Source organism: Rutilus rutilus (genome assembly GCF_951802725.1).
Source record: "Rutilus rutilus genome assembly, chromosome: 6".
NCBI classification, from domain to species: domain Eukaryota; kingdom Metazoa; phylum Chordata; class Actinopteri; order Cypriniformes; family Leuciscidae; genus Rutilus; species Rutilus rutilus.
Window position 1 is genome coordinate 15688091 of NC_140214.1, and position 27357 is coordinate 15715447.

Here is a 27357-nt window from a genome sequence, read left to right on the forward strand (position 1 = left end):
ACAAAATTCTCTAGAGCACATTTCAAGGTGCATTTAAATTTTGCAGAATCTATTGCACATTCTTGTTTCTTAGAATTAGTCCAAACATAATGATATATTGATAAATATCGCTTAAAATTCCACTTTTAGGGTAGATTTATGGGAAAGGTTTGAGTCTCAGTTCAGATTTTTTTATAGGGCAAAATGCACATGCAATACATTTCTGGTTTGATACTTCTCTTAATTTGGTTGTGTGGGCCAGAAAGTGCAATTTTTCTAAAATATCCCTTATTTTAGTTGATTATCTCTTCCTATCCATAGTAAGAATATTATTGGACCACTTGTGATGGACTGACTTAATAGAAGAAGAAAAAACAGCATGCAAATCATCTTTGCTTTAAGAACTTTGTTGAGAATGACTTTTATGATATTAATTTGTTACATTTGAAATATTCTTAATCTTAATCAATATCTGTGATGTACACACTTTTCCAGAAAGATTTAATAACTAAAAGAAGATGTATGACCTCACTGCACCTCCACCAAACAACTCCCAACATTTGTAAAGAAGTGCTCTCAGTGCTGTGTTAGATAATATGAAGAAACACGACAAAAATAAACAAAACTTCTATTTGTAATTCCATAAACAAACCAGGAGAGGGAGAAATGCACTCTCTTCTGATACTGATAACATTGAGCATCTGGCAGTGTTTTGAGCTCCTCCCTTCCTTATATAATAATAGCTTTGAATCACTCTTTTCTCAGTTACTCCGTTTTTGCTGATTGATTCATCTGTTCTTTGGGTATCACTCTATCATCTTGAAGAACAAACAATGAAACAATGGCTCAAGGAAACATTCATCATTTTTGGATTAGCTATTCTTGGTATGTGAACGAAATATGTTACTCTTTGACTGTTTGGCTTTATTTCTACATGATACCGCTGATTGTCACAGAATTATTCTTGTTTGTTACCAGGATGTCAATCAGAAGACACAGTTGATCAGCCACTTAAACATGTTACTGGATTTGAGGGAGAACTGATAACACTGGACTGCAAATATACTACAACCTCAACATCACAAGAGCTCTTCTGGTACATACAGAGAACAGATGAATCTCCTAAACTTGTGTTACAAAGGAATTCATATGGAGGAGGAGTTAATGGAACAGAGTACCAGGAGAGATTTTCCTCTGAAGTGAAAGCATCAAAATCAGTCCCCTTGATAATGCAGAGACTGCGAGTGTCTGACTCTGCTGTGTATTACTGCGCTTTGAGGCCCACAGTGTGAACAGGATGTCTCTCTCTCACACAAAATCAAAAGAAAGAAACCTACAGTATATAGGGGAAACAGGCGAGTGAAACAGGTTGTGTTGTATCAATTTAAAAAATGAGCTACAGGAGTGAAATCACTGTGTTTCCCAGGCCAAAAAAATAAAAATAAAAATCAGATGTAGGAAAATAACATTTCATGTCTGGTTTGGTTGTGTTGTGACCATGTTGATGAATGACAGAACTGGTCTCTTTATATCAGCAGATTCTCTAGTTTAATGTGATATACACTGGGAAAAAACTGGTTTGGTTTGAAACCATTTTCACTCAGGAATTGCAAGTAAATTTCACAATTACAAAGAAAAAGTAACATTCTAAATTAATTAAACGTGACATTTTGAAGTAAATAGACTGAAATAGTATTTTCTTGCAAAATACTCAAATAATCTTTGTATTATTTACAACTTATACACAATCTTTTCACCTACTTAAACAGTTTTTTTTTAAGCATATACTTTGTATAATGTATTTGATTAATGTACAATAAATAAATGCAAAAAAATGTACCATCCATATTTTGCTAAGTGTTACAACTCACCTACATTTCATCAGCTACAGTATATTGCGTGTGTGTGTGTGTGTGTGTGTGTGTGTGTGTGTGTGTGTGTGTGTGTGTGTGTGTGTGTGTGTGTGTGGTGGGTGGGGGTTGGGAGAGGGGGACCTGATGTCACTAGCCACACCCATATTATTAATGAACAACAGACCACCTCTCCAAGTATAGTAATTCAGCAAGTAAAACTCAAAACATAAATCTGAACAGATCAAAGCATGAACATGGAGAGACATCTACTACTGATTGTCATAACAGTATCAGGTAAAGCACTCTTTTGATTATTTTAACAAGTCAAATCATTTTTTTAAGTCAAAGTCAAAATTTCACATTTTTAAGCAGTGTTTTAAGCAATGATAAACACTACTTCAAGCTATACAATTACAAAATTACACTTTGCTTCGGCTTTATTAAATGGACTGTTTTGTTGTCTAAATGTATATCCAGGTGTATTACCTGACAGCATTGGACCAAAAGACAAGGAAGCAATAATCAGTAAAGAAGGAGAGTCTGTGACACTGAGCTGCACATACAGTACAACCAGCAATGACATCTTTCTTTACTGGTTCAGACAGTATCCAAACACAGAACCACAGTATTTACTGCTCAAAGGTGCTCGATCAAGTGGAGGAGGGGATAAAACAGACGATCGGTTTCAGTCGACTACATCCCAAACCTCCACCGAACTCACTATTAATGGTGTAACTCTGTCAGATTCAGCTCTCTATTACTGTGCTCTAAGAGTAGGAGCCCAGTGATACAAAATGCCTGAGAGGCTTTACAAAAACTTTAAAAGCCAGCTATCAAATGTTTATCACACCACATGTATATTTTGTAAACCACTGAGACTGTAAATAACAGAATGTGGTAACACCTGTTGAACAATTTTAAAGTACATGAACAGAGTTGAGAAGAGAGGATATACTATAAGAACTTGCCGTATGGGATGTTTATCCACCTTTTTTTTGCAATGTGGAATTAAGCTATTTTCTGTGAATGTGTGTAAACTTCCAACGCTTTAGCCGCTGTAGATAAATAACTGGAAAACAAACAGAAATTATTTCAATGGTCAAATAATTTGCGCTACAAACTAGCATTTATGATTATGATAACAAATTAAAATAATATTATAACAAATAACAGTTTGCAATATCAAGCAGCATAACTGTCACGGGCAGGTTGAAGCAGGGAATTGCATGATCTAAATTGCAGCAGTGTTTATTAACCAAACTCAAAAACTCACAAACAGGCTCAAAGAAACGTGAACAGAACAACATCAAATGCAACGTCGACAGACTGAAACACAGGGCTTAAATACACAGAGAACAGATCAGGGAAACGAGACACAGCTGACAAGACGAAAGGGATACAGACACAGGGAAACTCGAACTGAACACAGGGAAAACTAGGACAAATTAACAGGCAAACATGAACTAACAAACACTAAACGTGACAATAACAGACAGTTTTTACAGCTAAAATAACTAAAAGCGGATGAGACCGGAAGCCAGACACATTCAAGTTACAAATGGTCGTACCCACTTTTTACATTAAAAATAAGGTGGATACAATTTGTTTATATCATGTTTTAAAGTTATTCCTGAGCATAGTAGCTTGATACGGTAATGTAGATGACCAAAACTGAATTATATGTTCAATCTCAACTGTTAACATCAAAATGGGGCCAATCTGCTTCAATCTATTGCACATTCTTGTTTCTTAGAATTAGTCCAAACATAATGATATATTGATAAATATCGCTTAAAGTTCCACTTATAGTGTCAATTTATGGGAAGGGTTTGAGTCTCGGTTCAGTTTTTTTTTTAATTAGGGCAAAATGCACATGCAATACATTTCTGGTTTGATACTTCTCTTAATTTGGTTGTGAGGGCCAGAAAGTGCCATTTTTTTCTAAAATATCCCTTATTTTAGAGTTGATTATCTCTTCCTATCCATATATTATTGGACCACTTGTGATGGACTGACTTAATAGAAAGAAGAAAAAAACAGCATGCAAATCATCTTTGCTTTAATAACTTTGTTGAGAATGACTTTTATAGATAATAATTTGTTACATTTGAAATATTCTTAATCTTAATCAATATCTGTGATGTACACACTTTTCCAGAAAGATTTAATAACTAAAAGAAGATGTATGACCTCACTGCACCTCCACCAAACAACTCCCAACATTTGTACAGAAGTGCTCTCAGTGCTGTGTTAGATAATATGAAGAAACATGTCATGACAAAAATAAACAAAACTTCTACTTGTAATTCCATAAACAAACCAGGAGAGGGAGAAATGCACTCTCTTCTGATACTGATAACATTGAGCATCTGACAGTGTTTTGAGCTCCTCTCTTCCTTATATAATAATAGCTTTGAATCACTCTTTTCTCAGTTACTCCGTTTTTGCAGATTGATTCATCTGTTCTTTGGGTATCACTCTATCATCTTGAAGAACAAACAATGAAACAATGGCTCAAGGAGACATTCATCATTTTTGGATTAGTTATTCTTGGTATGTGAACGAAATATGTTACTCTTTGACTGTTAGGCTTTATTTCTACATGATACCGCTGATTGTCACAGAATTATTCTTGTTTGTTACCAGGATGTCAATCAGAAGACACAGTTGATCAGCCACTTAAACATGTTACTGGATTTGAGGGAGAATTGATAAAATTGGACTGCAAATATACTACAACCTCAACATCACAAGAGCTCTTCTGGTACATACAGAGAACAGATGAATCTCCTAAACTTGTGTTACAAAGGAATTCATATGGAGGAGGAGTTAAAATCAGTCCCCTTGATAATGCAGAAGAATCCTACAGTATATAGAGTGAAACAGTTTGTGTTGTATCAATTTAATTAATTAGCTGTGATTTCCAGGCCAAAAAATAAATAAAAAATCAGATGTAGGAAAATAACATTTCATGTCTGGTTTAGTTGTGTTGTGACCATGTTGATGAATGACAGAACTGGTCTCTTTAAATCAGCAGATTCTCTAGTTTAATGTGATATACACTGGGAAAAAACTGGTTTGGTTTGAAACCATTTTCACTCAGGAATTGCAAGTAAATTTCACAATTACAAAGAAAAAGTAACATTCTAAATTAATTAAAGTGACATTTTGAAGTAAATAGACTGAAATAGTATTTTCTTGCAAAATACTCGAATAATCTTTGTATTATATACAACTTATACACAAGCTTTTCACCTACTTAAAGGGATAGTTCACCCAAAAATGAAAATTCTGTCATCATTTACTCACCCTCAAGTTGTTCCAAACCTGTATGAGTTTCTTTGTTCTGCTGAACACAAAGGAAGATATTTGGAAGAACGTTTGTAATCAACAGATCTCGGTCCCCATTGACTTCCATAGTAGGAAAAAAACATACTATGGTAGTCATGGGGACCGATATCTGTTTGGTTACAAACATTCTTCCAAATATCTTCCTTTGTGTTCAGCAGAACAAAGAAACTCATACAGGTTTGGAACAACTTGAGGGTGAGTAAACAATGATAGAATTTTCATTTTTGGGGGAACTATCCCTTTAAACAGTTTTTTTTAAGCCTGTACTTTGTATAATGTATTTGATTAATGTACAATAAATTAATGCAAAAAAAATGTACCATCCATATTTTACTAAGTGTTACAACTCACCTACATTTCATCAGCTACAGTATATTGCGTGTGTGTTTGTTTGTTTGTTTGTTTGTGTGTGTGTGTGTGTGTGTGTGTGTGTGTGTGTGTGTGTGTGTGTGTGTGTGTGTGTGTGTGTGTGTGTGTGTGTGTGTGTGTGTGTGTGTGTGTGTGGTGGGTGGGGGTTGGGAGAGGGGGACCTGATGTCACTAGCCACACCCATATTATTAATGAACAACAGACCACCTCTCCAAGTATAGTAATTCAGCAAGTAAAACTCAAAACATAAATCTGAACAGATCAAAGCATGAACATGGAGAGACATCTACTACTGATTGTCATAACAGTATCAGGTAAAGCACTCTTTTGATTATTTTAACAAGTCAAATTCAAATTTTTAAGTCAAAGTCAAAATTGCAAATTTTTAAGCAGTGTTTTAAGCAATGACAAACACTACTTCAAGCTATACAATATACACTTTGCTTCGGCTTTATTAAAATGAACTGTTTTGTTGTCTAAATGTATATCCAGGTGTATTACCTGACAGCATTGGACCAAAAGACAAGGAAGCAATAATCAGTAAAGAAGGAGAGTCTGTGACACTGAGCTGCACATACAGTACAACCAGCAATGACATCTTTCTTTACTGGTTCAGACAGTATCCAAACACAGAACCACAGTATTTACTGTATAAAGGTGCTCGATCATGGACCCGTGAGGAGAACATACCAGACCGTCAACGGTTTCAGTCGACTACATCCCAATCATCCACTGAACTCATTATTAACAGTGTAACTCTGTCAGATTCAGCTCTCTATTACTGTGCACTAAGAGTAGGAGCCCAGTGATACAAAATGCCTGAGAGGCTTTACAAAAACTCACACACAAAAATGAACAAGAGTAATCAAATGATTCTCCCACAAAGCCACATTTATCTCTCATATAACCCAGCACATACAGTAGCCTACACCACAATATGGTAACAGCTGCTTCAATGAGTGTGAAAGAGGATCAAAGTAAATAATAATAACATTATTTAACTAACTACTTACATTTTCACACACACCTTCACTTATTTTTCTATATAGGTCAATACACCTGGTTTTGTGAAAAGGTTCTTGGGGGTATTATAATGAGGAAAAAAATATAAGATGTGTATATTATAAAATGAAAAAAAAATATTTTTTATATATATAAATATATATGTATGTATGTATTCTGAGTATATATATTTGATGGGAAAAAAATACATTTTAACTAACTGAAACAAGTTAAAAAAAAAAGACAAACCATAAAACATGACTAAAACTTAAACGATAAAACTTTATAAGGTCTCATTTGTTAATGCATTAACATGAACTAACAATGAGCAACATATTCTTATTAATGTTAGTTACATGTTTATGTTCGTACATTAACTAATGTTAATGATGCAACTGTTAATCTATAAAATGTATTAATAAATGCTGAGATCAACATTAACCAAGATTAATAAATTCAGTAGGAGTATTGTTGATTGTTAGTTCATTTTAACTAATGTAGTTAACTAATGTTAACTGATGAAACCTTATTGTTAAGTATTACCCCTTAAACATGAATAAAACTAAAATAAAATAAATAAAACCTAATTCAAAATATTTATAAATATTTATTTAAAAAACTTATTTTTATTAAAAAAAAACTATAATACATAATTATATAACAGAATACATAGCAGGAGGAGTCATAATGGCACTAACCACACCCACATTATAATATCAGCAAACTACCTCTCCAGTGCATTACTTTATCCAAGTCAACATTCAAAATAACAGAGTAAGTGAATATTCACAAAAACTCAGAAAAGTAAACAAAAAGAGCATTGATTCATAAATCTGTAAACATAAAACTATTTAAAACCATTCTGATCAACATGAAGAGATGTCTACTGCTGACGCTTATTGCAGTATCAGGTAACTTACACTTTCAACATTTTAGATGCTTTGGTTCAAAACGTCAAGTACTATAGTGTTTTTTTATTATTTAAATGCAGGTGTGTTTGCTGACAGCATTGGACCGAATGACAAGGATACTAATATGATCATAAGAGAAGGAGAGTCTGTGACACTGAGATGCTCATATGATGCAAGCAGCAGTTATGTTTTGCTTTACTGGTTCAGACAGTATCCTAACAGAGAACCCGAATATTTACTGTATAAAGGTGCTCAATCATGGAGCTATAAGGAGGACATATCAAATGATCGGTTTCAGTCGACTACATCCCAATCATCCACATCACTCACAATTGATGATGCAGCTCTGTCAGATTTAGCTCTTTATTACTGTGCTATGAAGAGTCGACTATACAGCCCAGTGTTACAAGTGCCCGAGAGGCTTTACAAAAACTCACACACAAAAATATTGCTTTGAAAGTCAGTAATCAAATGTGAATCAAACCACTTTTGGAAAACCACAGAGACTGTAACAGAATTTGGAGACACCTGCTGAACACACAGGACTGAAGTGAATGTTATCCTGTTGTTATGTTATGCAGTGCAAATATGAAATACACATTTATATCTAGATTTCTCAAATGTAGGTGTTGACAAGGGTTGCATTCATAAATACTTGACCTCTCATATATACATTCAGTGCAATATAAACTTTGTATTTAAATGATCCCCTACCGTGCTATAAGATTACAGACTACTAAAATGTTATTCAGAGGAAATACTGACAAAAACAGCAACTCAAACAGAAGATAAAGTTAAATGATAGAAAAATTAACAGTTCTGTGTAAAATATATACTATAAATAACAAACTAAATGAATAAAAAAAAATTAAAAAAATAAATCACACTTACTGAAACTAAAAAGAAAACAATATATAAGGAAAGAGAACAACGTGCCGATTCAACAGATCAAGCTCCTCCCAGACGATATATGTGTGACAGTATTAAAACAGTTTATCAAAGACAAGCTGAAACAACTACACACTCTCCAGTGGATTGAAATATTGCAGTCATTTACACAGAACAGTTATTATAATGGCTCACTGGGCAAGACATTTTATCTTCTTTATAATGCATTTCTGGGGTGAGTAGGATCCTTCTGAGTCTCTAAATTTGCCATAAAGATATTAAAACATGCAGAATATGAATTGATAATGCTTATTCTTTTCCAGTATGTGACTCTCTGGAGAGTGTTGACCAGAATACAACAGGTCAAACTGCTTTTGAAGGCAGATCAGTAACGATTAACTGTACGTATGAAACCAGTGATCCATCCCCGTATCTCTTCTGGTACCAGCAAAAGATGAATGGAATCCCCAAATACATGATGATGATATTTGCTACAAATGTACAAAATGACAAAGACTTTGAGGAGACGAGATTTACTGCAAATCACACCAAAACTTCAAAATCGGTTCCTCTGACAATCCAGGATGTGTGTGTGTCTGACTCTGCTGTGTATTACTGTGCTCTGAGGCCCACTGTGACTCAAACACACTCAACACTCATACAAAAACTCTCATGGTCTTGAGTTACACTTTCTGATGGTTGATGATATTTGCAACCTTGTAATAACTCTTGCAATGCAGAAGAGGGCGACAAACAGTTACTCTACTCATTATTTTGAAGTAGTCTTGAGCTCACCTTTGACAAAAACTCCCTCTCTATATTCATAAACAATGCTCTTTCTAGTGATGATGCTTCATTCACTGAAGATCATTTGACCACTCATTACTATAACACCATATACACCAAATACTTTTGCATTGGCTGATTTTCTAATTTTAAACATTAAAATCGGAACTGATATGTTGTGTACCAAAATTAATCTGCCAGAAAAAGACCTTTGAGTCAGATTTACAAAACAGGTATAACTTTAAGTGAAACCATTGCGATGTTCCAGAAGAAGTGCATAAACAGTAGTGAGACACATCTCATCCTCATTTGACATGTAATACTTGATTTACCAACATGGTAAGATACTCCTTCCCGGTGGGTGGAGCTCAACTTTGTTCAAAGCAACCAAAGTCACCTTTTACAGTACATGAGACTTTTCTTTGCTTTTTTGAGACCAATATAAAAATTATAGCTAAGAAACCGTTACAGAATGTCTACTTGGATCAGATTTTCACTCATGCTTTTTTCATTTTCTTTAGGTATGTAATCAGTTCTATATTCCATCATCTCTATTTCATGACTTAGTTTTAGGCAACTTAATTATTTACAAATATTTCGTTATTGATTTTAGATTGCCGAGCAGAGGATAGTGTTACTCAGCCAACAGAAGTTCAAACTGCTACTGCAGGTCAAACAGTGACTATGGACTGCACATACAAAACCAGTGCATTCCCAACACTCTTCTGGTACCAATATAAAGCAAATCATTTTCCAAAATATATGCTGAAGAGATATGCTGGATCGAGCGATGAGGATGCCGATTTTAAGGAGAGATTTCATGCAAATCTCAACACCTCTTCAACATCAGTTCCATTGACAATCCAGGATGTGAGTGTGTCTGACTCTGCTGTGTATTACTGTGCTCTGAAGCCCACTGTGACTCAAACACACTCAACACTCATACAAAAAACTGAGCTTCAAAACATCCACTATACTCATACGTAATGTAGTACTATAGAGATTGAACATAGTTGAATAGCATAATAAAACCATATTTTAAAATTAAGATGTCTATTTATCTAAATGATCATTACAATAAAGGCTAGTTTAACATTCATAAACAAATAATTATTTAGGCTTAAATTAAATAACTTAAATAAAATATATTGAGTTTTTCAGATAAAGAAAAGCTGTGAAATGGAATGTTTTCTCTCCTTTTATGCTATTTATATTAAATAGATGCATAGAAGATAAGACAATATATATTCTATATTTTTAGTTTGTTTGTTTTTTTAAATTAAGGATCCTTTGTGCAGAAATAAAGTGATATTGCAACCTACATATTAGAATTTACAGAACACATTGGACATTAAACACTCCAGCTGACCTCAAAAGAACCAATCACAGTGCAGAGTTAGAAGAAACAAAACTTTCATGCAGTTTAAGAGCACAGATTTTTTTATATTCATATTGTAATAATTAATATAATATAATATTATAATTAATATTGTCCTTAATCAGTCTTTTTTGTTTTTGTCACAACTGAGCAAAGATTAACCAGATCACCAGGCATATATTATGTTTTTATTCATTGTTGTCCTTATAAGTTAATAAACCTAAAATATTTGACCGCAGATCTTTTCTAATGTTTGTTGCCAATTTAAATGGCACTGATAATATATTTATTTTAAATGCATTATGTTCTTATGTCTTCACATGATGCTTTAGCAAGGACACTGTTAATCAGCCAAATGAGAAAAAAACTGCCTTTAAGGCTAACAGTCTCAACTGTGAATATAAAACACTTCAACTAACTCCATACCTTTACCGGTACATTCAGCGCTCTAATGCCTTCCTGAATACATACTGATAAGATACAAATTTGGATCAAGCAGCAGCTCTAAATTTGAAAACAGATTTGATGCCAGATTGGACTCAAATTCAGTTCTACTGATAATCCAGGATGTGTGTGTGTTTGTGTGTGTGTGTGTCCAACGCTATCTCACAACCTATTTGTACGAATTTATACGATTTGTCTAAACCCCAGTGATAGGTAGGTTTAGGGGCGAGGTCAGGAGTAGGTCATTCATATGAATTGGGAAATTGAGCTAAAATCGTACGAATTCATACGAGTGAGGTCATATGAATTGGTACAAATTAGCCACCTCGTAAAATACGAATTGCCGTGAGATCGGGCTGGTGTGTCTGACTCTGCTGTGCTCTGCAGCCCACTGTGACTGAAACACCTCCAAATTTTACACAAAACCTTGATACGTAACTACTGCATTTATGTCAATTAAACCTCTGCTAAACAAAACAGTTTTTAGTCATTCTGTACTACTGGATTTATGTGTAAAAATTTGATTCATTCACAGACTGTCACTACAACAAACTCACTGATCTGCAATCAACTTTCTGCTTTTAAATCCAGTCAAAATAAATCCTATACAGAGATACTTGAAATTCATACTTTCATTTCTTGATACCTCCTTTGACCGTGAAACCAATGGTGCTCGTAGAGTAATACCTCTCATGAGACTGAAATGCTCTAGAGGAGGAGGAGTAAACAGCAGCTCTAAAAAGATGACATATAGGAAATGCTTGTTTCAGCAAACCTGCACTTTTCTCCTGACTGGTAAAGCATCATGTTGACATTTGCAGTAGTCCTGTTAATAGAATATCTCCTAATGACTTTTAGAGGTAAGATTTAGAATAATTGTTACTTTAAAGAGGTTTCCCTGTATGCAATGCATAATCCTTCTTGTAAAACCTGCTCATTGTTCTCCTAATTGTTTTCAGGTGTTACTTCTGCTGAAGACATTATATTCTCCTACAATGATACAGTAATTGCTAAAGCAGATGAAAAAGTTATCCTATCTTGCAGTTACACTGGCACGGTTTACGATTTATCTTGGTACCGTCAATTCCCTGGTTCAGCCCTTCAGTTCCTCATAATGGAATCGTCTGGATTCATAACACATGCTACTCCTCAGGTTCCTGGGATAACAATGACCCACAAAAAAGACATCAGACGCATGGATCTGGAGATCTCCTCTGCTTCAGTGTCATATTCTGCTCTGTACTACTGTGCTGTGCGGCCCACAGTGAAAGGAAACACTCTGACTCCATACAAAAACCAGAGTGATCTCAATAATAAAGACACAGAACATATCTTCTCACTCTCCTTCTATTGAAGATTTTAGTAATTTGAACTCCATGCTTCGTGATCACATTATGATTGTTCCTTAGAACAATACTATTTAACAAAAACAGTCAGGATTATAGTTCTACTTTTTACACATACTTATTCTTATTTCATTCAATTTAAATATGAACATCAGTGAGCACGTGCACAGTCAATTGCTTTCAAATGGGCTCAGGGTACTGTGTAGCTTGTTTCATGGACATTAACACGATCATTATTTTTCTGGAAAACCAAAAGTTCTGTCAGGAGTCAGGACCACTATCGACAAAGATGACTGACATTTAGCATACAGTTAGGATTGGCGGTATGGTTCTGTTCTGGGCAAGAACTCAGATATCATTAATCCAATATTTGAATGTACAACATAATTAGAGAATTTAGTCTGATTCGAAGGGGAATCAGAAGGCCAAATCCTGACTGGACGAGAGGAGGAGCTGGGGATGGAGGAGGGTAATTAGATCCTGAGAAACGTGATTGCTGTTGATAATACGGAAGGAGCTTATACATGGATGCTGTGATAGGCATACTATTCCTAAAGAAGTCAGCTGATGCAAGCTTGACTGCCAGAACTAACCCTACAGGTCTTAATTATTCATATTTATTACAGAATTTGTACTTAGACACTTATTTTTTTATGTTTTTGTTGTTCTTAAAGGGTTAGTTCACCCAAAAATGAAAATTCTGTCAGTAATTACTCACCCTCATGTTGTTCCAACCCCGTAAGACCTTCGTTCATCTTCGGAACACAAATTAAGATATTTTTTATTAAATCTGAGAGCTGGATCACTCCTCCATAGGCTTCTAAGACATTATAACTTGCTGGCCCAGAAAATGCATTAAAGACATCGTTAATATAGTCCAAGTGACTACAGTGGCTCAATCTTAAGTTTATCAAGCGACGAGAATACTTTTTGTGCGCAAAAAAACAACAAAAATAACAACTTTATTCCACTATTCATTTCCTTCTCTCTGGGCCTCGAGTTAGTTCACGTAGTGTTTTAGCGCAGCGCTTCTGTGTTGTACGTCACACGCATCACACACATGACCAGCGTCGGCCAATAGTGAGCCTATGTGTGACGTGCAACACAGACGCGCTGTGCTAAAACACTACGTGAACTAACTCGAGGCCCAGAGAGAAGGAAATGAATAGTGGATTAAAGTTGTTCTTTTTGTTTGTTTTTTGCGCACAAAAACTACTCGTCGCTTGATAAACTTAAGATTGAGCCACTGTAGTCACTTGGACTATATTAACGATCTCTTTAATAACTTTTCTGGGCCAGCAAGTTTCAGTCCCTTAGAAGCCTATGGAGGAGTGATCCAGCTCTCAGATTTAATAAAAAATATCTTAATTTGTGTTCCGAAGATGAACGAAGGTCTTACGGGGTTGGAACAACAAATATAATAATATAATAAAGAATATTATTATTCTTTTAATAATTAAATACAGGGACAGGAAAAGTTTCACAAAAGTCTAAAATTGTAGATCTAGATCCCTGATTTTCTGGAAAAGTGAATGAAAAGAAACCCATGTGGATCTGGAGATCTCCTCTGCTAAAGTGACAGACTCTGCGATGTACTATTGTGCCCTGCAGCCCACAGTGACAGGAAAACAAACAAAACTTACTGTAGAATTATATCTGAGAATGATGAAAGATAAAATTTTGTTTACAATTCTTAACAGGCAAATTATAACAACAACAAAAAAATATATATAAAAATAAATAAAATCAATAACATTATTTTTAAGTAAATGGACAAAATATGCTGTTCTGAGTTTCAACAGAAGGGGGCAACATAATCTCACAAGTTATGCTTAATCCACATTTTACAAGCATTTCCCTGATGTTCTCTGAAGATGACTAGAAGTGATCTGAATGTGGTGAATGTCAAATAATAATTAATAAAGTATCCCCAAGTGAAAGTCTATAAATTTACTTTATTTGCATTAGATATATTAAATCTGTTTTAAAATATGGTTAGAGGGTAAGCAAAAAAGTCCAATAGGTCAATATACTCATTGATTTCTATAAGACACAATGCTTACCATTTAATTTTAAAGCAGAGAACATGTTTCATATTTCACTAACCACACCCACATTATTAGTATACAGCAGAACTTCACTCAGTGCATCATTCATCCATCAGCTACTCATACTTTAATTCATTAAAGTGTTTTAATTAATTTAATTTAAGATTTCAAATAAATCAATTTGATAATATTATAAATTAACAGTTTCAATATTGAAAGTGGTCTTGGGTGGTTAATATGGAGGACAGACAGATAATACTCATGATACTACTAAAATAAATGTAAATATACTTTTAACCACTAACTAACCCCTTAAAGAATCTGTATTAGATAATGTTATATACAAATATAATATATTAATATATTTAAAATATTTCAGGTGGATTTGCTGATAGAATTGGGCCAAGTGAAGGAAATACTAATGTTATCAGAGAAGAAGGAGAGTCTGTGACACTGAGCTGCACATATGAAACTAACAACAAAAAAAAATTTGGCTTTACTGGTACAGACAGTATCCAAACAGTGAACCAAAATATTTACTGTATAAAGGTGCTCGGACACAGAGTGGAAAAAATATACCAGATGGATTTCAGTCGACTACATCACAAACATCCACTGAACTCATTATTAACAGTGTAACTCTGTCAGATTCAGCTCTATATTACTGTGCACTTCTAGCAGCCCAGTGATACAAAATGCCTGAGAAGCTTTACAAAAACTCATACAAAATTAATACTTTGAAGTGCCTTTAATCAATTAGTATCAAAACACATCAAGGTTTTGTAAACCACAAACAGAGAATGTGGTAACAGCTGTTAATTTGGGAGGTAAAAAGGTTACATAAGGGTGTTTGTACATCATTTATTATTATTATGTATTTTGCTTCTCATTACATCTTATTTAAGTTATCTCTTTTCTCATATAATGTTGTATGAATTCCTAAAGATGAATGTGAATTCTCTTCTTTTTTTTTTAAGTGTTAAGTATTGACAATGAGTTGCAAAACGAAAAACAAAGTAAAAGCAAAGAACTAAAATAAATAACTGTACATATTATAACAGCTATGCTCATTTGATCTTTTCTTAGGTGTCTTGTAATTCAGATTCAGTGTCATGACAGGAGGAGGAGTTTAGCACAGACACTATACAGCTGTGTAAAGATGAGCTGTACAACACTGTGGAGCAGCTGCTGTTCTTGCCAGTTTAGTGAATGAACATGTTGATCATATTGATACTGCTGTCATCAACTGAAGGTATAATATTGAGTAAATGCATTCTATTGTAACGGAATTGTTTGAAATTTACATTTAATGGCACTTTAATTTGCAGGCTCCAGAGCCACAGAAGTCATCACTCCAAAAAGTGAGAGAGTATTTGCACTTGAGGGTGACAATGTGACACTCTCTTGTAACTACAGCGGTTCTGTTCGTGGAGTTCACTGGTATCGCCAATACACAGGCTCACCACCACAGTTCCTTATACTGGAAGATTCAGGGGCAACTACTAAAGCTATTCCACCCGTTCCAAGAGTAACCATCAATCACAGAAAAGAAGAACAGCATGTGGATCTGGAGATCTCCTCTGCTGAAGTATCAGACTCTGCTCTGTATTACTGTGCTCTGAGGCCCACAGTGACAGGAAGCACAGTAACTCTGTACAAAATTCAAAACTCTGTTTTCATCTACTTATCAAGCCTTAAACTGTACAAACCACAGTTGGACTCAACAACACAAATGTCAAAAAAAGACATAAAAGTTCAACTGATGCTATGGAATTGTCAAGTGCATTGTTAATGTAAGCTGGCTTTACTACACTGCAAAAGTTATTTTCCTATTCTGTATTTTTGTCCTGGTTTCACAGACAGGGCTTGGATTAAGCCAGGATTAGGCTTTAGTTCAATTAAGACATTCAAGCTATAGCTTTTTTAAACATGCCTTTGAAAAAAACATACTGGTGTGCATCTTGAGACAAAACAATGGCACTGACATAGTTTAAGATATGTCAGTGCAAGCAGCTTTCAGTGAAACCAGTGGTTTGTCTTGTTTTCCAGTACAAATATCTAAACATTTTTATACCAAGATACATTTACTTGACTTTTTCTTACCCTACTGGCAGCTTAAAGCTTAAACTGAGTTGAATTGAATTCACTGCATTTTGATATATTATTCAGAAGACAAGTCATTTGGCTTCTCAAGTAATGTTTCTTGATTTAAGAACGTTAAGATATTTGTACTGGAAAACAAGACTAAAATACGGAGTAAGAAAAACACTTTTTTCAATGTAAAGAATAAAGTGAACAATTGGTTTCAGTCAGTAACATCAAACATAACTACTGAAATGTATCTCGTATAAAACTCAGAACAACTGTAATATTATTATAGCCCTTCATGCAAACTCGCAGATGTCTTTTTAAACTAACCTTAAAAAGATTTGTGTAATATTTGCTAAAATGTATACAAAATTGTATGTAAATAAATAATTAGAGGGTAAATGATCATCATGAACAGTCACTATAGCATCAGAGAGATATAATCAGCTTCATAACTTCATAACTTAAGGGGAGGAGCAAGCTGGAGACACCTTCTGCTAGATGATGAATTTACTTCAGTGACACTTTGTCCTGCAGATGAACTAAGACAACCTCCTGAAAATGATAATGTTTGTTTTGGCTTTGTTCTGTTGTCTGGCATGTAAGTATTTCAACCCTCAGGCCCAGGTTCCTTTTTCTACTTATTTGTATGTCTTAATGTTGTCAAAATGTTGTCAAATGTTGTCAAATGTTGATAATTTCATCTGCAGGTGTGAGTTTTGGGAATGACATCACACCAGTTGAAACTCATATGTTTGGGACAGAAGGGGAGATTATAAGTCTCTCCTGTAGTTACTCCTCAGCAAGAAGTTTATTTTGGTATCGCCAATATCTTGGATCGGATCCTGAATTTCTTTTCATCATTCTTCACGGCACTGGGGAAGTTTTACAAAAATCTAAGATTGTGGATCAAGATCATCGATTCGTTGCGAAACTGAATGAAAAGAAAACCCATGTGGATCTGGAGATCTCCTCTGCTAAAGTGACAGACTCTGCGATGTACTACTGTGCCCTGGAGCCCACAGTGACAGGAAAACAAACTACACTGTACAAAAACCTCACTTACTGTTAAAGCATTTACCATATAAAGCATGCAGGATATTTCTACTGACATTTTACTTTTCAATATATAAAAAGAACATCCAGAAAACCAAAAAGCTAATTAAAATGTATTTGCTTCATTTTATAATATATTTCAATTTATATAATTAATTAGTCTTCATTTCAAAGTTAATTGTAAGCAACAAAAATACACTTTCTGCAAATCTATATCATGTTTAAGTTTAAGATTATTTATCTATCTATCTATCTATCTATCTATCTATCTATCTATCTTCTTTTAAATGTGTAGTTATGTGTGAATAACATTACAAAAGTCTTGTCTGTCATATACTGTGTAAGATGAATGGTGTAAATCTGAGTAGGAGGAGTTTAGACAGTCATTGTCAGAGACAATAAAGGACTGTCAATATTTCACAAGTCTCTTTGGATCATCTGATGTTTCTGTGTTTCTCCTGTTCAAACCTGATTATTGAGCCAACATGTTCATCTATTTAATTATATTGATATCATCAGCTCAAGGTAGGAGCAAAGGCCGGAGCATTCTTAAAAACATCTTATAAGTATAGAACAAATTTAGTTTGTGTAATTTACAAATAAATAATGATTCTCTTATTTAAGCCTGATTACTATATCTGAGAAATGCTTTTTTTATATATAAACAAGCTAAAAAACAACATTGCATTATTAAGTATACATTTGATTGCATTTGGATGGAGAATGTACATTTGAAAGAGGATGTAAATTTCACTTACATTTTTCTATTCTTTTTTTACGCATTAACTGCAGGTTCCAGAGCCACAGAACTCATCACACCGTACAATGCTTATGAATTTGCTGTTGAGGGTGACAGTGTAACACTCTCTTGTAGCTACACTGCTTCTGTTCGAAGTCTGCAGTGGTATCGACAATATGGAGCTTCACCACCACAGTTCCTCATAATGGATTCCTATGGGTCAGTTACTAATGCTAAGCCTCCAGTTGCTGGAATCTCAATCCATCACAGAAAAGACAACAGCAGTGTGGATCTGAAGATCTCCTCTGTGGCTGTAACTCACTCTGCTGTGTACTACTGTGCTCTGGAGCCCACAGTGAAAGGAAATATACTGCATGCTGTACAAAAACTGCTTAAATGGGAGAAAGAAAGCGAGAGGTGGGGTCGAGGTTTTATGTACAGTGAAAGAAATCACACAGATACTTACAGATATTACAGGTAGCCTATTCTTCTGAAGTTCTTATAATATAGTTAAAATAGTGTGGCTGAAAGACGAAGAAAAACTGTACAACAGTTTTATAAGGACATAAAACATAAGTGTTTGTGCACGAGTGTGAGCACAACATTAAAGTGTTTGTATATAAAAACAAATGTCAATAAATGTAACTCAAACACAGACAGCACATTTTTATTTGTGCTGCATCCAAAACATGTTGTTCTGAGTTCCAACATCAGGGGGCAACATAACCTCACAAGCTATGTTTTATTCACATTGGACAAGCACCTGATGTCGAAATACTCATTTTAAAGCACAGAGAGCGTCCATGTTTCACTAAACCACACCCACATTATTAGTACAACAGAACCTCACTCAGTCTCATTGCATTCATTCACCCATCAGCAACACTTCATTCATTTTATAAAGCCACTTCCAGCATATTTATTAACTTATAAATCAACAATCAATAAATGAACGACGGAAATCTAACACTTTAATTTAATAGTAAACAAACGCTCTGATCTTTGAAGAGGACTTCAGTTAAGATGGAGGAAAGGCGGATGCTACTTATAATGCTCATCACAGTTTCAGGTAAATAAATATATAGCAAAAAATATATATCTAATAATAATAAAAATCCTTATTCGCTCATGATATATTACAATATATGATTGACTGTATTTCAGGTGGATTTGCTGATAGAATTGAACCAAGTGAAGGAAATACTAATGTCATCAGAGAAGAAGGAGAGTCTGTGACACTGAGCTGCACATATAAAACTAACAGCAATGATATTTGGCTTTACTGGTACAGACAGTATCCAAACAGTGAACCAAAATATTTACTGTATAAAGGTGCTCGATCAAGGGATGGTGAAGAGGATATACCAGATGGATTTCAGTCGACTACATCACAATCATCCACTGAACTGATTATTAACAGTGTAACTCTGTCAGATTCAGCTCTATATTACTGTGCACTTGAAGTAGCACCCCAGTGATACAAAGTGCCAGAGAAGCTTTACAAAAACTCATACAAATGAATTGCTTTGAAATGTCTTTAATCAATTAATATCATGATTTGGTAAACCACAAACAGGGAATGTGGTAACAGCTGTGAATTTGGAAGGTTATAAAGGCTGCTGCACACTGGTGGTGGGTGAGGAGAGAAACCAATTCCATTGTAAAGTGCTTTGAATGTACAGTTGTATCTAAAAGTACTATATAAAATGCTTCATTATTCATTGCAGGATCAGATAGATATGATCTGCTTCATAAATTCCAGGTTGTAGCTTTAAGGGGAGGTGCTAGCAAGAGACACCTTCTTCTCTAGATGATGAATAAATGTTTATTTCAGTAAGAGTTTGACATGCAGATGAACTAAAATATCATCCTGAAACATTATGCTTTGTTTTTTGCTTTTGCTTTGTTCTCTTGCTTGTAAGTATTTGATCTAAACCATTAAAATTTGTCTTAATTTGGTTATGTCTTTCCTTTATGAAATTTAAAAAAATGATGGTAATTTCATCTGCAGGTGTGAGTTTTGGGAATGTCATCACACCAGTTGAAACTCATATGTTTGGGACAGAAGGGGAGATTATAAGTCTCTCCTGTAGTTACTCCTCAGCAAACAGTCTGTTTTGGTACCGCCAATATCTTGGATCAGCTCCTGAATTTCTTTTTGTTATTCTTCACGCCACTGGGGCAGTTTTACAAAAATCGAATGTTTTGGATCAAGATCCTCGATTCTTTGCGAAACTGAATGAAGAGAAAACCCATGTGGATCTGGAGATCTCCTCTGCTAAAGTAACAGACTCTGCGATGTACTACTGTGCCCTGGAGCCCACAGTGACAGGAAAACGAACTACACTGTACAAAAACCTCACTTACTATTAAAGCATTTACCATATACACATATTTTCATGTGCCATTTGGAGGATTTACTATTCGATATGAATATAAAAACCTTGTACATGCATGTTTTTATGTTATAATTTATAGTACTCTTCTTTACAAACTTAAAGGTAAAAATGCTTTCTCTGTGTAAGAGATAAATAATTTTGTAAAATCCAAATAAGCTTTACAGATCTTTATTGGAAAGGGTTTAAACAATACTTTTCATGCACCTACGTCACAGTACCAACTTAGGACACTGAAGAGATCTTTCCACTGACTGAAAGAGAGGAGAAAGGGTCCTTGATCACCTGTGTGAATGTAACTGGTCCTACTCGACACGCTCCAAGCGGGATTCAAACTAGTGGCTCTGGCGTGGGAGTGCTACTGCTAACAAGGGCCGTATCCTCTAGTGTCAGTCGCTAGCGCACCTCTTGAGCTCAGGGGAGTGAAGTTTACAGTACACACACAGCTCTTACTGGCCTACGTCCGTCATACTTACCCCCCTAAACCTCACTCCCATCAGGGTCAACAGCACCAAAATAACCGGTCCTACTCAACCCGCTCCGAGCGGGATTCGAACCAGGGTCTCCGACATGGGAGGTAGGCGCACAAACCACAGTTTCTAGCATCAGTCGCTAGCATGCATCTTGAGGCCAGCAGAGTGAGGTTTACATTCACAGCTCTTACTAGCCTACGTCCGTTACATGAACATGCCATAGGGTGCTGCAGGGAGGCATGAGGACTGCAGATGTGGACAGAACAATAAACTGCAATGTCCATAATGTAAGACGCCTAAGACTACAGTGCTACAGGGAGACCGGAAGGACAGCTGATCGTCCTTGCTATGCCTAGTTGCAGTGAAACCATATGTCCCCCCAAGACATGGTCAAGACTTGAGAACTTGCAAATGCCTTGGTGGAAGAGTGGGGTGATCTCACAGCAAGAACTGGCAAATTTGGTGTAGTCCATACATTTGATAATGAAATGCTGTCATATATTGTGGGATGCCGTCTGAATGTACAGTTTTGTGAGATACAGTAGAACCATCAACATTTACAGTAAGTCATTAGTATTACTATAAACCACACATTGCAGAGAGGCAACTGAACAAAACATGCTGTTCTGTGTTTTAGCAGAAGGGGGCAGCATAATATCACAAGTGAGGATTTCCCTTCCATTGGTCAAACATTTCCCTGACATACATGCTCCTGCCAGGGGCCTGTTTCAGAAAGGAGGTTAAGTGAAAACTCTGATATGTTAACCCTGAAATGAGGGAAACTCTGAGTTTTCTGTTTCAGAATGGGAGGTATGTTAAACCTGAGAAAGCAGAGTAAGTCAAGCCTGTTTAAGAAAGAGAGGTAACTTATACTCAGAGTCAGTTGCATGATAACTTACTCTGTGAACCTAACCTGGTCGGGAACAGGTTTTCTTCAGTAAACCCAGAGTTTATTTCGGTCTCCTCCCCTTTTTTAAAGAGGAAGTAGTGTTTAAACACATCATTCATTCTTTCAGTACATTTTTATTAATAAAATTAATCTTTTATTAATAAATAAAATATTGCTATTTTTACTGCAGTTTTTTTTTTTTTTTTTTTTATAAGATAAAGTCTATGACTCCTTAACTGGCAACTGAAAATACAGTAGTAGATTAGAGTTACATAATGTAGTTCTGAACAAATTCTACAGAATTAAACTGTGGCATTTACTGGAAATCACTGAACTGTTCATCTGTGCAACAGAAGTTGATGGACCGTCCTCCAGCTGTTCTTCCACACTCTGGGGGCGCGGGGAGAGATAAGAATACCCGTTTATACTTAGATTTAAACTTAGATTCTGTAGGCATAATGTGACATAAAAATGTGAACAAATCTGAATGTGTAGATTGTTTGATGTGTAGACACATAATGTTAACATTACCTCTGTAGGCCTCTCTGTGGCAGCAGAAACTCTTTATCCCCTTGTGATGAGCATTTGGTTGAGTACACTTTATAAAACTATTTGTCATAATTTCTGGTGTATTGAGTGGGCGACTTACGACTGCCTGGGGTTCAGTTGGGACAGGAGGCTCCAAAAGACAGATATTACCATCAGAATCTGTTGGGACCAACAAAAAACCCAACCCAAAGTAAAATAAATGGAAATATCAAAAATAGCCTATATGAAAAATAACACATATGTAAACCTCTTACATTTTATGAAGGCCCTTGGATCTTTGGGAGTGACTGGCTCTGAAGTCCCTCCAGGAATTCCCTCAGCCAAAAATACTGCTGCACTGCTAGACAATGGATGCTTTAGTTATTTAATATGTCAAATGTTTGTGAAGTCAGGTAGCCTACACCCATGATATGCTCAAGCCTTACTTGATTGAATTATGTTTTTATATTAAATTTTCAGCTGCTGCCATGTTCTTTTAATGCCTGCAGGATTGCACCTACATGAAAATTAAAATTAGGTTGAAAAACATACTGTTCTTCCAGTTTCACCTCAGATATTATAACAGTTGGGTACTTGTATTACTAACTAAATGACATCTTCAACAGTGTAATTAGATTAATGTTATAATGACTATCTTTAGAAATTATTCGTCTACTTATTACTAATTACTAATTACTAAATCCCATGTCAACCTTAAACACTTTAACAATACAAGGAGAGACAAGAAACTGCACTTTTAATGCTTTCAAATAAACAATATACAATTGCATGAATTATTCTTGAATTTGACCAAAGTGTGTAGAGGGAGAAGGTTACATAAAAAATATAACTTTTAAAAATGTATGTTAAATATACAGAATTGTTCTATAGTCTAATGCAATTACATCAGATTTAACTTTAAATTACAGAATAATTAAGAGTAATCCCTTTAATTAAATTACAGTATTTAGATTACTTGGTAATTCATTACACCCATCACTGTATAACAGTAATTAAAATGTGAAGAAATATGCAGACCTCTTTTTGTCTGGCGCTATTGCCATGGTGACTCATAATATCTGTGCTGCATTGATAATGGCTTTTTATAGTTGTGGTGCACGCGCTTAACTCGGAGTCAGTTAACTCAGAGTTGATTGAACTAACTCATTTCAGCTGTTCTGAAACCGAAAACTCAGAGTTTCCCATCTCAGGGTAAGTCAACTCAGAGTTCAAGTTTTAACTCAGAGTTGGTTGAACCTCCTTATTGAAACAGGCCCCAGGTCTCACATGTATTTGTTTGGAACACTTTTTCTCTCCTCATCTCTCGGCATTTCAAGGCCCACTACTTAGAAGGCAAGTCTGAAATGCGGTTACTCATGTAGCCCGGCTTCCAGAGAATAAATATGTACTTGTTTTGTAATTCATTTTAATAAATTGTAATTAATTGAGTTATATTTTGTAGAAAGAATTGTCAGTTTGAACTCAATTGAAAAAAAACTTTTATCTAATAATTTATTATTTTTAGAGGCATAGGACCATGCCAAAGGAAAAGTCTCCAGGAGAGTTTAACAGTGGCACAGATTAAAAGAGTCTTTCCAGAATTTATGACTCACCTGTGAGTGACCCATACCAAAGTTGCTTATGTAATACATTGATGCCTGGTTTCACAGACAGGGCTTAGATTAAACCATGATTAAGCTTTAGTTAAATTAAGACATTTAAGTAGTTTTTTTTTTTATAAACATGCCTTATAGAAAAACATTACTGGTGTGCATCCTGAGACAAAGCAATGGCGCTGACATATCTTAAAATATGTCAGTGCAAGGCTACAAGCTGCTTTCAGTTAAAACAGCTCAAACATGAATTTTAGTCTGGGACTATAGGCTTAAACCTCATCTGTGAAACCAGGGGAGAGTGTCAAAGATAATGTCTTCCACTGACTCTGAAAGAGAGGAGAAAGGGTCCCTGATCCCCTGTGCGATTAAAAGATTACAAGGGCACACAAATAAAAACAAATTTAAAAAGAAGAAATCCTCAGATAAATCATGTATTATAAATAATGGTATATTCCAGTTTAAAAAAGGAAAAAGTATTATCCATTTTGAGATCATGGTGACTTAAGCCAATAGCTGCTTCTCTATCTTAAAGTTAACATCTGTGGTTTTGGCTCCTCAAGCCTTGTCCAAAATAGTTTTCAGTTTTGAAGACTTCTGATATTCAGACCTTCAGCACACATACTGTATTCTACTCTACAACAGGCTCCAGCACACATCAATGTATTTTAATACCTCTCCCTGTATGAGATCCTTCTGAGTGGCCAGTAACAGTATCACATTATGCTCTCTTGAATTACAGAAACTGTGCAGCTTTTAAATTGTATGCTACACATTCCACGGTCAGGATATACACACTGAGCGAGTGGGTAAGTTAATCCAAAAACACACAGCAGATGCAGAAACAAACAGTTGAGTAAATACTGGTCATTGCAGTTGATGGATGATGGAATGATATTAAGGAAAATCTTTCTCTTACAGATACTGGCTGGAGAATAAACTGTTGGAGCACACACACCTCAGTATTGTGGTGGAGTATGGGATGCTGGTGAGTATCGCAGGAAAAGACAACACACTTGGAGAAACATGAGGGAGAATAGCAGTTAGCCTAAGTATGGTGAAAATAATTCACAGGCACAGGAGTTTAAAATAATAGGTCTGTTTCCTAGTCCAATGCTAGAGAAGTGACTGACCTGAGGTGTGTGTTTTTATGGTTGATGAGGTACGTTGATGAGTGACAGGTGCTGGTGATCAGAAATCTGGTTATTGTGATCGTTGAGGGGTGGTGGTGAGAGAGCCTGGTGAACCTGTGACATCACTAACCACACCCACAATATTAGTGTACAATGGAACTTCAGTCGGTGCATTAATTTACTGCTGAATATAATGGACACATCAGTTTCATTCACAATATAAAGCAATATTCAGGTAAAAAAAAACTGGACTGCCATCATGGAGGGTCTACTCGTGATTGTCATTGTAGTTACAGGTAAACTAAGTACTAAATAAGATGGACAAACAATATCCCATTTTTACATGAAAGCAATTATCACGTGCTGTTTTTTGTTTAATATTTATCTATTTTATAACTGAAAAGATGCATTTGTAACAAGTTTTATTTAAATAATTCCCCTGATCAGAGATTACAGAGCAATTCTTTTAATTTAATTTCAGGTGTGTTTTCTGACAGCATTGGACCAAGAGAAGAAAATACTAATATAATCAAGGAAGAAGGAGAGTCTGTGACACTGAGATGCTCATATGAAACTAACAGCAATAATGTTTGGCTTTACTGGTTCAGACAGTATCCAAACGGAGAACCTCAGTTTTTACTGTGGAAAGGTGCTCGATCAGAGAGTCGTGGGCATCGACCAGACCGTCGGTTTCAGACAAAAACATCCCAATCATCCACTGAACTCATTATTAATAAAGCAGATATGACATATTCAGCTCTCTATTACTGTGCTCTAAGAAATGTAGCCCAGTGATACAAAATGCTTGAGATGCTTTACAAAAACTCAAATACGCAATGTGCTTTAAACAGTCTTTAATCTTTTAGCATCAAACCACAATTTATAATTTTTTTGTAAACCACAGCTCTGGATATAACAGTGAGGCAACACCTGTGAATATGAGAAATAATGAAAGGTTACATATAGGGGGCATGTGAAACTATTATTTAGCATTGGTTTTTCTAAGTATGTTATTTAAAAACAACTCTAAATTCAAAATTCATTCAGTAAACAAAGGGAATGGAATTTGTTCAACTAAAAATTGTACAAAAACATACACACAATTTTTTTTATTCTGAAGTATGTATAGTTCTCTGTCCATTATCTTCTATAGATTAAGCGGATCTGCATAGTCGTCATGTATAATGGAAAGAGGAGGAGTTTAGCACAGACGTTAGTGCACAGACACATGTATGTAACAATCAAGCAGCTGGTCTTTGTTTAGCTTCCTGCCACTTTGTTGAGTGAACATGTTCATCTATATTATGATACTGATGTCAACAACTGAAGGTATAATATTGCAATATTTAAGAAATATGTCACAATAAGGAAATCCAATAAAATGCATAATTGAATTTAATTGTGCTCTTTTTAATGATTTTTGTTCCACATTTAAATACGCTATATAAAAGATTCATATATTAATGTTGTGTTTTTACAAGATGTGTGTATGTGCTAAACTTAATGGCACTTTAATTTGCAGGCTCCAGAGCCACAGAAGTCATCACTCCAAAAAGTGAGAGAGTATCTGCACTTGAGGGTGACAATGTGACACTCTCTTGTAACTACAGCGGTTCTGTTCGTGCTGTTCACTGGTATCGCCAATACACAGGCTCACCACCACAGTTCCTCATACTGGAATATTCAGGGGTAACTACTAAAGCTGATCCACCCGTTCCAAGAGTAACCATCAATCACAGAAAAGAGCAAAGTCATGTGGATCTGGAGATCTCCTCTGCTGAAGTATCAGACTCTGCTCTGTATTACTGTGCTCTGGAGCCCACAGTGACAGGAAACACAGTAACACTGTACAAAAAAGCCTTCATCACAGCATCACTGTTTAGCTAGCCTGCCAATGATAACACCATCCAGGAATGTAGGAGTACTGTTCGATGACCAGCTGAATGTCTGCTTTTCCCTAAATTGGATGAATTAAATTCCATGTATCATCAAAGTAGCAAGATAGAAAAACAAACCTGTATATGTGTCTATCTGGTGAGTGATGTCACTAACCACACCCACTTTACAAATACACATTAGAACATCTA

General features: G+C 35.3%; 1 long non-coding RNA gene and 2 gene segments (V, D, J or C); all 3 read left to right on the top strand.

Moving 5' to 3' along the window:
• Nucleotides 1-2086: 2086 nt before the first annotated feature.
• Nucleotides 2087-2620, top strand: LOC311292377 (T cell receptor alpha variable 3-like). The segment is given in 2 exons: nt 2087-2126; nt 2310-2620.
• A 4353-nt stretch (nt 2621-6973) lies between these two features.
• LOC311292438 lies at nt 6974-8977 on the top strand. Its single transcript, XR_014627719.1, has 3 exons — nt 6974-7465; nt 7546-8588; nt 8677-8977. It is a non-coding gene; the product is annotated as an uncharacterized lncRNA (long non-coding RNA).
• A 6537-nt stretch (nt 8978-15514) lies between these two features.
• LOC311292378 (T cell receptor alpha variable 41-like) lies at nt 15515-16230 on the top strand. The segment is given in 3 exons: nt 15515-15521; nt 15684-16008; nt 16215-16230.
• The last annotated feature ends 11127 nt before the right edge of the window (nt 16231-27357 follow it).